General features: G+C 42.7%; 1 protein-coding gene across 1 annotated transcript in view; it reads left to right on the top strand.

Moving 5' to 3' along the window:
* The window catches only part of CACNA2D1 (calcium voltage-gated channel auxiliary subunit alpha2delta 1), a 555,905-nt gene that overhangs the window by 115,424 nt on the left and 428,234 nt on the right, over window positions 1-12,247 (top strand). The window lies entirely within an intron of this gene.

Genomic DNA, 12,247 nt, shown 5'->3' with positions numbered 1-12,247 from the left:
CACCAGTTCCCTTTAAGCTGTAAGCAGATTATTGTCTGTCAAACAACTTGGGCAGCTTCTCTCTCCACTACCACTGTGATAGTCAATTGGTCGACCTGTTTTCCTCGTACCTAATTCTTAATTCTAGTTGTTTCCCTTAGTCCCATAGAAATCAATCGTGAAATAATTTAGCTGGCTTGCAAACAGTGGCTGGTATAGTCTACTCCGTCAACAGAGAAAAAGGGCATTGGAAAAGAAAATACTTGCGAGTGGCTGGGCATTTCTGAGAGGTCCTGCACTGACTTATTTTAATAGGGTTATATGCTCTTCCATGTGGATAAGCAGCCATCCTTTCTTCTGGAAAGTAGAAAACGAAATTTTAAAACAATTCTAAAATTGTTATTTGAGTAAGAAGGTTCAGTTCATTGTGGGCAGTGTATGTCTAAGGGCCAAGCTAGACATAATGCAGGAGAGCTGTGATTATGATCTCATGCTTAATCTCATGCCACAGTTCTCATCTGATTTGAGGCCCCTTGCTGCTCAATCTTGTAAGCTAACATTCCTTAATTTCTGATCGGGGTCTCTGTTGTCGCTATATTAAAAGAGGGTTTTGTTTCTCATTCTTCTGTGCCCCTGTCTGCTAAGGCAGTTTGTACTTCCTGCATCTGATTTGCCAGCTGATTTCTTTATCATTAGTAGGCTCCATGGTTTCTCAGTGTACTACCCTCCCCCAGGGTATTTTGTTATGCCTGTGATACTCCCTTGTTATCTTCTGAACCTTAACAGCTTCTTTATACTAACAACATTTCAAGCTTCCCCTCTGTATTTGTGTCTTGGAATAGCTTCCTGCTTGCCTTACTGATTTTTCTAAATGGCCGTGGAGTGATGCACAGGTGTTTTATCTACAATCCAGACATGTTTGTAACTACAGCTTCACCTTTGTCCCTTAAAGACTGGAGTGACATTGCACATTGTTGTAACCATCACTAATCACTACACTGGGTTTATTGTTGGGAGCTGCAACGTCTCGAAGTGTTAATTAAGAGCGAAACCCTGCAGGGGACATGATGCAAGAGAAGAACATGGCCTGTAGTGTTGCCCCAAGGAACATGTCAGTGAGTGACATCAGCAGTTCTTGCGCTAGTATAGCCAAGGGAATTTTCTGAGTAAATTATGCTCCCTAGGAATTGTACAGAGATAAAGCCTGGGCAAGATTAAAATAAACAAATATTAATGGTGGTGACTTTCCCTAAATATAGAACTAGTGGATTGTTTTCTCAAATTGTGAAGGAAGGTTTTTGTACATGAAAAAATGCTTCCACAACCAAATGTGAGCATTTTTCTGTTCTTACCATCTGTAGCTCATGTGGTAAATTTAAGCCACTATCATATTACAGTTTTAAAATTTTAAAGTTAAAGTCACTAAGTTGTAAGTTGCCTTTATGTATAATTTTATAAATAAATAAAATAAACATTAACTATGTGTATGCAAAGCTTACGATATTCCTGGGCTAAGATGCTTGTTACTGCTTAATAACAGTAGGTAAGATTCTGTTGCACAGAGAGTATTTTGTTCTCGTTATTTTCCTTGGTGGCCAGAGAAGTCTGAGAAGTATTGAACTCTCTTCACAGAGGGATTCATCTTGCTCTGCTCCTCATAGCTTTTCAGTTGTTCCGTTCCAGGGGCCTTTGGAGGTTAACTGATTCGTGGTGTAAGAATCACTGGGTTTTGGGGGGTTATTGTTTCTGCGCAGGTTTTTCTTGTTGTTCTGTTTGTGGTTGGTTTCTTTATGATATCGTTTTTATTGCAGCATTTTAAATTGGGTTGTAAGCTGCCTTGTGGAACCTGGAAAGGTATACCTCTATTTTAAATAAACAACCTCAGGCCCCATTTTAACTGTCATGTCTAGTAAAAAAAAAAGTGTTTCAGGCAGCAGTACTGGGAAAGACCTTGAGAGCTGGGATTGCTGCTGACAACTGGAGTAGATCGGCCTTTCCCAACCAGGTGCCCTGGAGATGTTTTAGACCTCCACACCCAGTGGCCAGGAATCCTGGGAGTAGTCGTCCAAAATATGTGATGGGCACCAGGCTGGGGTAGGCTGGAATAGACAGTTCTGGCTAAATGGACCAGTGATTTGATTCTTGGTGTGAGGCAGCATCATATGTTTGTATGTTTCCACTGGTGTTCAGGCATGGCCAGATATGGCGTACAGTCACTCAAGTACTTTGCTGTGAGGCTGTGGTGTTCATGTAGAACTGTTATGGCAGTTCACCTTTTGGCAAAGTGCAGCAAACCGATGTCAGTTCTGTGCTGATATCTCAGTATTGATCACCTTATTGCCCAGCTACAACATCAAGATATATTAAAGAGTGGCCTTGCCTCTTGCATGGTTTTCTTAGCTTTAACAAAAGCATAATATATCATATACCTTTTTGTTCTCAATAAATATAAATAATATTGAAGCAAGTAATAAAGATAAACAATATATAAATATGTTCTATGCTACCTGTGGGAACTGGGAATAATCTCTCATCCATATCATAGTTCATGAAACATCAGCTGAGTTGGTGGAACTGTATATTTAAATACTCATGCAAATAGTCTACTTTTGGGAGTAGCGTAGGATTGGAAAAGGGGACACATGGAAGATCACAAGTCAGCACCAGTGAGTAGGTGGTGCTGGAAAATCAGAAATCCCCACCCACAGACCTTGATCTGAGAGGGCAAGGTTCAAGATGACAACACATTTTGGATGGTCACCAGGACCAACAAAAAGTTGTGGACTTCTGTAATTGTTCATGTCAGTAGTACATTCATGCAACCATTAAATGCTCATATCAGGCAGCTCAGATAATGCGTGAACCAAAATAGTTCTAAGGATGTATCCAGACTGGTATCTCCCTTCCCCCCTGCCCACTTTCCCATGAAAGATCATGCCTTATTAAAGAGACAGAAAACCTTCCTGCAGTCACTCCATACATAAATTTCATACTGTTCCTCTTCACCTGGCCATTGTTCTGCACTTCATCTCACTTTCACAGCATTTAAATGACAAATTTACACCATTGTTCTTGTGTACCCATTCACCATAGACACCTTGTTAATTTCTTCTAACGTCTTTCGGTTATTCTGTTTGAGGGATGGCCCGTCCCATGCAGAAATATTCAAGAGCTACTTTTGAACATGCACATTATAGATGCGACATTATTGCAGAGATGCCGAACATTCAAATTGCTATTTCAGCTTGTGCCCATAACCCATCCGTTGTACTTGAGAACACTCTTCAGGTGGTTAAAAAAAGGTACATTCCTGGCTCTATTTTTAATTCATGCAATGTACTTTATACTTGCTCACCAGGGTCACAGTGTATTATTGACTATTGTTGAAAATATTGTGGTTTCTACCATGAAATTCCTCTGGAAAGGGGATATACATTTTAGTTAAGGTCTGAGAATCATAGGGGACAGACTCCCTTCCCCTATGGTGAGCTTTCACCTATCAGTTATTGGCATTGTAAGCACCATGGTCTGGGGACTTTTGTTATCCTATCTCTGTGTCACGTTACATTACCTTGCTTACTTGGACAAAGAATTACTAAGTATTGCTAAGAAAGTAGAACTAAGTATTACCAAGAAGTAATGGCAATATCAGTTAAACTGATAACTTTTTCTATAGGTAGCATGTTAATCTGCTTCTTTATGAAATACGTATCCCAGGTTTCAAGAAAGAGGTTGGCTTATAACTATATATATATATATATATATATATATATAAATAATATTTCTAGTCCACCTTTCAGGGCAAGAACTCCCTCAACACAGCTTACACAATCAAAGTTTCATGCAGTAAACCCAGCAAAAATTAATAAAATTGACAAACACCGGCAATAAAACATCTAGCATAGTAATTAATAAAACTCTAAAATGCAATTGTAGCTAAAAATCCAGAAGACTCAGAAAAAGGCCAGAGAAAACAAGTGAGTTTTCAGGGCCTTCTTAAAAGCCTGCAATGATGGGGCCTGACAGACCCCCCCCAATAGTAATTCATTCCAGAGGTTTGGGGCCACTGTCGAAAAGGGCAAGTATACTTGCCCAGTGAATTGCCCTCAAAGGTGGGAAAGTGAGAAGAGCCTCTGTCTCTGTATAGATCCTCTACATCCCATTGCAATCTCTGTTCCACCAAGCAAACTCATAGAGTGTCCTTCAGACATCTGATGCAAGCTGGTAGGCCATCAATGGGCACCCTCAGTGTCTCTTCACTACCTTTGCAACTGCCTTTCCATGGAGGTCCAGAGAAGCTGTCAACTGGGAAGCCAAAGTTGATGGTAAACTCTTCGTGAGCTTAGGTGAAAGATCAATAGAACAGCATGCTTTTTGTTCATCAAGATAGAAGACGGTATCTATAATCTTTTGCACACTAAACCAAGGCAAAGGTTGGAGAAACGGAACACATGCTTTGAATGCTAGCAGAAACATTTTTGGTCAAACTGTGAATAAGGGACGAGCGAGGGACCCACAGCAGTTGTCAAAGACAGCAGTGAAGCCACGACCCCAGTCACAGAGGATTAACATAGGTCAGTCATGCCTTTCATTTTAATTATGTTAACTGCAATGAAAAACAGCAAATTGGTGACATGACCTGCTGGGGCCATGCATAGTGCATATGTGGAGTTCCCAGAAGTGGGAAAGCAGGACTGGACTCTCAGAGCCATCAAACTGGAAGATTTAGTCAAGGTCAGAGGGAGTTTCCAGTGTCTTGTCCAATGCTTCAATGCACTTCTTGGCTTGTTAAAATGTTGTTGTTTTTCAGCCTGTTTACACTACAAAGAATTTTAAGCAGCTTACAAGAATAAAGGACAATCCATCATAAATGCTAAAATCCCAGATATGCCAAATAGAGAGGAGTAGACCCTGCAAGGTCTCTATTGATGTCTCGAGATCAATAACAACTATGCCAGGCAAAACTCCAGAAGCAGAGCTGTCAGAGGACTATGTCCCACTCTTTTAGATGCTTTTATGTTTGTGTGTGTGTTTTCATGGATATTAAATATGTGTGACTTCCAAGATTGCAGCCATATGTTTCAGAAGTCACACAAAATGCAGGTCTTACTCCTGGCCCAGAAAGAACATATTCATGATTTTGGTTGCAATCCTATACCCACCTACCTGGGAGGAAGCCTCATTGAACTCAGTGGCACTTATTTCGAAGTAGGTTTGTATAGGATGGCACTGAAAGCATTAATGAATTCAGCAGGTTGGTTGAGCATTATCTGGCATGATGATCCTTTGACAGCCCTTCAAATTGAAGACTGTCCTTTATAAAGTAGGACACATGGCCACTCTAGTGTGTTTTATATACAGCTCCTGGATAGTGCAGGTCCTCTAGAAATAAATTATAATTATAATTTGGTCTGGAGATTTTGTGCCTCAGTTTGGTAACAAATGAATAAAAACACTCTGGAGGAAAAGGAAAGGAGGTGGTGGGAAGACGCTTAAGGGGTTTGGGAGAGGTACCTGGGCCCCAGCCTTCATAATGATGGCATCAGGAGTGTGGCAAGGTCAGAGGTTTGAATGGACCCGGAAATAATGCTACTCCTTTTTCATTTTAGCTTAGCCCATTTCAAATTGTCCCCTTCATGGATCACTGCCTTGTTGTGGCGAAGGGGCTTGCGTAACTCAGTGAAGCCATAAGCTATGCCGTGCAGGGCCACCCAAGACGGACAGGTCATGGCAGAGAGTTCTGACAAAGTGTGGTCCACTGGAGAAGGAAATGGCAACCCACTCCAGTATTCTTGCCAAGAAAACCCCATGGAACGTATCACAAGGCTAAAAGATATGACGCCGGAAGATGAGCCCCTCAGGTCGGAAGGTGTCCAATATACTACTGGGGAAGAGCAGAGGGTATTTCCAAGTAGCGCCAGAAAGAGTGAAGCAGCTGGGCCAAAGCTGAAAGGACACTCAGCTGTGGATGTGTCTGGTGGTGAAAAGAAAATCCGATGCTGTAAAGAACAATATTGTTTAGGAACCTGGAATGTCAGATCAATGAATCAAGGTAAGCTGGAGGTGGTCAAACATGAGATGGCAAGATTGAACATCGACATCTTGGGAATCAGCAAACTAAAATGGACAGGCATGGGCGAATTTAATTCAGGTGACCATCATATCTACTACTGTGGGCAAGAATCCCTTAGAAGAAATGGAGTAGCACTCATAGTCAACAAAAGGGTGGGAAAAGCAGTACTGGGGTACAATCTTAAAAACGATAGAATGATCTCAGTACGAATCCAAGGCAAACTATTCAACATCACAATAATTCAAGTCTATGCCCCAACCACTGATGCTGAAGAAGCTGAGGTTGATGGGTTCTATGTAGACCTACAACACCTTCTAGAACTAACACCAAAAAAAGATGTCCTCTTCATCATAGGTGATTGGAATGCTAAAGTAGGAAATCAAGAAATCACCGGGATAACAGGCAGGCATGGCCTGGGTGTACAAAATGAAGCAGGACAAAAGCTAATAGAGTTTTGCCAAGAGAACACGCTGATCATAGCAAACACTCTTTTCCAACAGCACAAGAGACGACTCTACACATGGACATCACCAGATGGTCAATATCGAAATCAGATTGGTTATGTCCTTTGCAGTCAAAGATGGAGAAGCTCTATACAGTCAGTCAAAACAAGACCTGGAGATGACTGTGGCTCAGATCATGAGCTTCTTGTTGCAAAATTTCAGCTTAAATTGAAGAACATAGGGAAAACCACTAAACCATTCAGGTATGACCTAAATCATATCCCTTATGAATATACAGTGGAGGTGAGGAATAGATTTAAGGGATTAGACCTGATAGACAGAGTGCCTGAGGAACTATGGACAGAGGTCCGTAACATTGTTCAGGAGGCAGCAACTCAATCCATCCCAAAGAAAAAGAAATGCAAGAAAGCCAAGTGGCTGTCTGATGAGGCTTTACAAGTAGCTGAAGAAAGAAGGGAAGCGAAAAGCAAGGGAGAAAGAGGAAGATATATTCAACTGAATGCAGAGTTCCAGAGAATAGCAAGGAGAGACAAGAAGGCCTTCTTAAATGAACAATGTAAAGAAATGGAGGAAAACAACAGAATGGGAAAGGCTAGAGATCTCGTCAAGAAAATTGGAGATCTCAAGGGAACGTTTTGTGCAAAGACGGGCATGATAAAGGACAAAGAAGGCAGGGACCTCACAGAAGCAGATGAGATTAAGAAGAGGTGGCAAGAATACATAGAAGAACTATACAGGAAAGATCTGCTGCTAGGTTTTATTGTGGTTGTATTGTTATATTGTGGTTTTAATGTTCTATATATTTTAAATTGTTTTATTGTGTGTTGTTTGGTTTTAATTTTTGTGAACCGCCCAGAGAGCTTCGGCTATTGGGCGGTATAGAAACAAAATAAATAAATAAATAATAAATTAATGTCCCTGATAGCCATGATAGTGCGGTCACTGAACTTGAGCCGGACATCCTCGAGAGTGAAGTCAAGTGGGCCTTAGGAAGCATTAGTAACAACAAAGCTAACGGAGATGACAGCATTCCAGCTGAGCTATTTAAAATCCTAAAAGATGATGCTGTTAAAGTTCTGCACTCAATCTGCCAACAAATTTGGAACACTCAACAATGGCCACAAGACTGGAAAAGGTCAGTTTACATTCCAATTCCAAAGAAGGGCAATGCCAAAGAGTGTTCAAACTACCGTACAATTGCGCTCATTTCACATGCCAGCAAGGTTATGCTCAAAATCATACAAGCTAGGCTTCAGCAGTATGTGAACCAAGAACTACCGGACGTACAAGCTGGGTTCCGAAGAGGCAGAGGAACTAGAGATCAAATCGCCAACATTCGCTGGATCATGGAGAAAGCAAGAGAATTCCAGAAAAACGTCTATTTCTGCTTCATTGTTTACGCTAAAGCCTTTGATTGCGTGGATCACAACAAACTCTGGCAAATTCTTAAAGTGGTGGGAGTACCAGACCACCTTACCTGTCTCCTGAGACACCTGTATGAGGGTCAAGAAGCAACAGTAAGAACCAGACATGGAACAACCGAGTGGTTCAAAATTGGGAAAGGAGTACGACAAGGCTGCATATTGTCACCCTGCTTATTTAACTTATATGCAGAGTACATCATGAGAAACGCCGGGTTGGATGAATCACAGGTCGGAATTAAGATTGCCGGAAGAATTATCAACAACCTCCGATATGCAGACGATACCACCCTAATGGCAGAAAGCGAAGAGGATCTCAAGAGCCTCTTGTTGAGGGTGAAAGAGGAGAGTGCAAAAGCTGGTTTGAAACTCAACATTAAAAAACCGAAGATCATGGCATCTGGCCCCATCACTTCCTGGCATATAGAAGGGGAAGAAATGGAAGCAGTGACAGATTTTACTTTCTTGGGCTCCAAGATCACCGCAGACGGTGACTGTAGCCATGAAATTAAAAGACGCTTGCTCCTTGGGAGGAAAGCTATGGCCAACCTAGACAGCATAGTAAGAAGCAGAGACATCACCTTGCCGACAAAGGTCCGTCTAATCAAAGCTATGGTTTTCCCAGTAGTAATGTATGGCTGTGAGAGCTGGACTATAAGGAAGGCTGAGTGCCGAAGAATTGATGCTTTCGAACTGTGGTGCTGGAGAAGACTCTTACGAGTCTCCTGGACTGCAAGGAGGTCAAATCAGTCCATCCTAAAGGAAATCAACCCTGAGTGCTCATTGGAAGGACAGATACTGAAGCTGAAGCTCAAATATTTTGGCCACCTAATGCGAAGAGAAAACTCTCTGGAAAAGACCCAGATGCTGGGAAAGACTGAAGGCAAAAGGAGAAGGGGACGACAGAGGATGAGATGGCTAGATAGCATCACCGATGCAATGAACATGAACTTGAGCACACTCCAGGAGAGAGCGCAGGACAGGAAGGCCTGGCGTGCTATGGTCCATGGGGTCACGAAGAGTCGGACACGACTGAATGACTGAACAACAACAACAACAACATTTCAAATTGAGGGGCACCTCGCCCATCACTACTTTCAACATCCCCTGGCTCACTAAATAAATGTTAAGGATTATTAATGCTATTGTTCCAAAAACTATGCTTTCTAAAAGGATGAGCCCTTCCCACAGACTTACAATCTAATAGAGAGAGATAACAAGGAAGGTGGAGGAAGAAACAAAGCAGGCAAACAAAATCCTGTAACATAGTCATCCACCACATCTACAAAGAATGAATGGATCTGTTAATCATCCCAGTGAATTCATTAACAATTTCCATGAACCAAATATGTAATAAATAATCAGACTTGGTGATGAATCCTAAAACCTCTGTATGTGTTAAGAACCGTGCCTATGATCAGCATGCAAAACAACACCCAGGCTGTGGTACGCTGACAGACTGGGTGCTGTGTGCCAAAGATGAGCTGAGATTGTTATCGGCCTTGGTGGTTCAGTTACAGCTCACAGATGCCAGGACGTCTGTCTTGTCTGCTGGTGATGCTCACAGCAACTGGCAGCCTGCGCTGAAGCTGCACCATCACAGAGTGCCCCTTCTGTCTACAGTCCTTGTAGCATTAGGTAGCTGACATCAGCAAGGTCTAGCTAGAAGAGAGAACCAGGTGGCCTGCTGCTGCTGCTTTCGATATTTTTTTATAGTAGCTATATAACTACCTGCCATTATCCATGTCATGAGGCTGCAGCTGGCATAGCTAGTCCACCTAGAAACCAATTAACCGACTTGGCCTGTGGACTCTTTCAGCAGATACCGAGTTCTCTTTCCTGTGGAGTGGAGGATGCCTGCCATGTGAAGAATTGCTACTCACTCATGGTCTCGATTGGCTCATAAACCACATCCAAGGAGGCTCGTGGCAGAGAGCCCTTGCTTTTCATCCCAGGAGGCTTTTTATCAGCAGCAATTGGAAGGGGTGGGGGTTGCTTCCTTGATTGAGTGCAATCTGAGCATCTACTGAGGACATAAATCTCAGGAAGAATCCTGATTTGGAGAGAAGAACTGAAGGCCGTTTCACACATCATGCAGAGCCAAACTCACATTTGCACTGATTGAACATCAAACAGGAAGCAGTGGCCATTCACAGCTCCTTGACGCACAAGATATACGTCCTTGCAAATGCCAAAATCCATGTAGTGTACTGTCTTTATTAGGCCAACTCGGAGATCACAAAAAAATGTGCAAGCTTTTGAGATCTCCAGATCTCTTCATCAGGCAAGATACTATAAAAAAGCATGTAGGCAGGGGGGATAAGTGTGTGTGTGTGGGTGGGGAGGGGAAGGCTGACTGAATGTTGCAGTCAGGCATTTGCATAGTCAGAGTCCAGTCATCCTTTCCCTGTCTTATTCCCCCCCCCCACGCTTTTTTGTAACGACGTGCCTGATGAAGAGTTCTGGAGAACTCCAAAGCTTGCACATTTTTTGTGCTCTTCAAATTGGCCTAATGAAGGTATTACACTATATGGGTTTTGGAATTTTTCCTATGGCTGACACCACTGTCTTTATTTTTGTAGTCCTTGCAAATGTTTGTTGCATTGACAATGTGCATTTGTGGAATGTACACATGGAATATCCATGGTAGGTGGACATATATAAAAAGTAATGTGTGAAGTGGTCCTGATCTTGAACCAGAATGGAAGGAGCTGCTGCATTTGCTTGCTCTCTAATCCAAGTGACACTTTAAGATACAAACCATCTTAAAGGAGTGTGTGCATAATGAGAAAGGGAAATGGCACATAATTGTGAGACAATTGAGCTGCATTTTGACCACTTATCATGATTTCTAGTAAATTAGTAATGGTACTGTAATAGTGCTGCTAGAGTGAGGAATACCTACCTAGGAGCCAAAGGTAATGAAGAAATTGCCAGACTGTGCTTATGCAATAGACATCTCCAGGGAAGAAGGAAGGGTGGGTGCAGTGTACATCTCCAGAACAGTGTGGTTGCCAATATTGGTCTTGAAAGGCTTGTTCCACACTGGGATTGTGCCACCAGTGATCTGGTCTAGGTAGCTCCTCTGAATCTGCAGGTAGAAAGGGCTTTGCTTTACCATTTTCATCGAGGTACATAAACACTTTCTGCTCTGGAATTGCACAGGTGAAAGAGAAAAGACTGATGCCATAGCAAACTCGAGAAGTAGCCAGGTGATTAGATGGGAAAGCTCTTGTAATATTGAAGAGGCTGTCCTTTTTTCATTCAGTCTGGTATGTCTGAGTTGTCAGACTGAAATTGTGGACTAGCAGCTTGTGGAGACATTCGCAAAGCGGTGCTATAGTGAGTCAATAAAGGCCTAAGCACACTCAAGGAGTGGGTGAAGTGTGCCGCCCATCCTTTCGATGCGCTCTCATGGTTGAAGCAGGGATTCTAATTTTCTCCCTGGTGAGTGTGAATGAAGTACCCAGCGGTGGGTACTTCATTCCAGAATGACGAATCCAGGCTTAGTGGCCTCAGTGACTGCAGCTATGGGATGAGCGAGTGGGAGGAGAATCCCGCCCCCAACGGGGGGCACGGGACACCTGACTCAGCACCAAGGGCAAGATTGCGGATTGGATAGCTGTGCTCGCTTATGTCAGCAGCCCACGCCTGGGGTGCGTATCAAGTTGGCAACCATACATTTGCATGGTTGTGAGTGAGGTGAGGTGCACCTACCTCCACCACTGTTGCTTGGTGCTTTCAGGTAAGGGCAGGAATTCCTGTTCTCCTTCCTCTCCCTGCAGTTGGCAGTTCCAGCTGGTGGAACCGCCTCACGGGCCGCCATTGTACAGGGGCTTGATTGTAAGTGTGTGTGACACCATTAGATTAATAGTTTCCAAAAATGCAAGCACAACTGGGTAACCCAATTTATCACAGCATCCTAATAAATGACATTCTATGTTTTGCAAAATGTCATTCAGGCAAGGCTAACCCAATTGATTGGTGCTGTACATGCAGGAAAACTGAGCTCAGCAGTGACCTTTCACTTTATTTACAGCTTTTGCCAAAACGCAAAAGAAACAAACATGAACCTCTCTCTGTATTCCAGAATTTAAAATTCCACACACATGCGCGCGCGCACACGCACCCCCCCCGGTCATTTCAATTAATTATCATGTATGCTATGTACAGCATAACAAGTGTAATAATTAACCCAAATTAAAGCAAAATCTATGGCGTACTTTTTTCTCATTTGTCGAGTACATCAAGTGAACCCATGAACTGAATGCAAGAACCAGCAGTAGCCCAGAAAGGATGGTGCATATCTG

This window comes from Heloderma suspectum, chromosome 7 (genome assembly GCF_057233095.1).
Source record: "Heloderma suspectum isolate Gila_16-S chromosome 7, 16-S_ref, whole genome shotgun sequence".
Lineage (NCBI taxonomy): Eukaryota > Metazoa > Chordata > Lepidosauria > Squamata > Helodermatidae > Heloderma > Heloderma suspectum.
Note: the sequence above shows the minus strand (reverse complement) of the source record. Positions and strands in the feature narration are given on the sequence as shown.